Source organism: Neophocaena asiaeorientalis, unplaced genomic scaffold, assembly GCF_003031525.2.
Source record: "Neophocaena asiaeorientalis asiaeorientalis breed wild unplaced genomic scaffold, Neophocaena_asiaeorientalis_V1.1 scaffold1004, whole genome shotgun sequence".
Lineage (NCBI taxonomy): Eukaryota > Metazoa > Chordata > Mammalia > Artiodactyla > Phocoenidae > Neophocaena > Neophocaena asiaeorientalis.
In genome coordinates, this window is record NW_020174276.1 from 179,725 (window position 1) to 181,460 (window position 1,736).

The following is a 1,736-nucleotide window of genomic DNA, read 5'->3' on the forward strand; positions in this document are numbered from 1 at the left end:
GCCCCGGGCTGACTGGCCGGCCCAGCTGCCAATCAAGCGCCAGCCGGTGCTCCTCCCGCCCGCCCGCCTTCACCGGGGCCGGGAGCGGCCCAGAGACGCGGCCCACCCCTCCCCCACTGCGCCTTTCCCCTGGGCCGCGGCTCCGCCCAGGAGGCTGACCTCAAGGAAGGGGACGGAGCTGGGGCTGGCGCTCAGTAGGCCGCCCTCCCGCCACCCTCCCGCCCGCGGCCGGGGCGGAGGACTCGGCCGGGAGAGCGCCTTCCAGGAGAGGGCGCTCCTACCCTAGTCGGTTTCTCCGCGGGAGGACGAAGCGGGGCCTGGGTGACCGGACAGAACTGGGACTTTGAGCGCCCCATCTCCCAGCGCGGGGCTCTGTCTCCGTTTTCCCACACTCACAACTGTAGTCAGAGGGAGGTTTCATGGGTTCGAATCCGGCCCCAGCTGTGTGACTTTGGGCGGGTTACCTAACCTCTCTGTGCCTCCTTACCCTCACCTAATGTGGATAATGAAACCACTTACCTCCTTGGGTTGCTATGAGGATGGAATGAGGTAATAATTCCTATAAAATACCTAGAACAATACCTGGCATGCAAAAAACACTATGTGCATGTTCACTATTATTATGCTGGGCCCTGCTCCTTCCACCTACCCTTCCTCCAGTCTGTCTTCGACCTTCTGGAAGGTTCTGTGCCTCCTTCCTGCCCTGTCCACTTACAAATGTCTCTGCACCTCTCATGCCCCTCAAACTCAATGAGTCCGAAATGACATTTGTCAGCCTGTCCTCCCCACACACCTCCAAAACCCCCAGCTCAGTGAATGCCCCCATCCCCCGGACCTGCCGATCAGATGAGGTAGGAAGGAGCTGGAGGGTGGCTGGTGCCCAAGGAGTGGGGAAGCAGCAGCAGGCAGCTGCTGCCAGCCCTCCTTGATCCTCTCCAGAGTCTGTCCCTGCTCTGTGCCCCACCCTGCCATCTCCTGGAGGGTGGGATCAGGGGCAGGTCTAGAGGCGAGGAGACCTAGGGACCTGGCAGGAGGCAACTGCAGTCCTCTGAGTGACAGGAGAGGACTTAGCCCTGTTCTGGGAGAAGGGGATGGGCAGGCGTCTGGGCTAACAGGAAGGGACCCCAGCCCGGCCTTGCGGGGCAGGGCCTGATTCCCTACTGAATGGTTTGGAATTGCAAGCTATTCTGAGGACACAGAGCCTCTGAACTTGAGCTGCAGGGGTGCCCCAGCCCAGGGACCCAGAGACTTGAGCTGCAGGGATGCCCCAGCCCAGGGGCCCAGGGACCCAGAGACTCACAAAGCAAGTCTGCTCCGACGTGGCTGCTGACTTGGGCCCTTCTGGCAGCTGAAGGCTGGAGGGGTCTTTGGGTTGTTTTTTTAAATCTTTTTTTTTTTCCCTTTTCTGTTTTTCTTTCTTTTTAAAAAATTTCATTTCCATCACAGCCCCAGCTCAGACGTTCAAATTCTTGTGGGTTTTCCTGTGGATCTTTCCTAGGACTAGGGAATTTGGCGGGAGAAACCATGGCAGTGTGGTGGCCTTCCCCACCCTCCCCATATCCTCTGCTCCTGAGGATCGGGAAAAAACCAGCCCCTGTGTATTCTGGAAGAAAATTCCCCTTCTCCACCCAGCTCCACGGAGCCAGTAGTCTAAACAGCCCTTCCCCGACTCAGCAGCTCTGTCTATGGCACAGGGTGGGACGTGGAGGGATTGTCAGGGCCTTGATGGGAGAAGA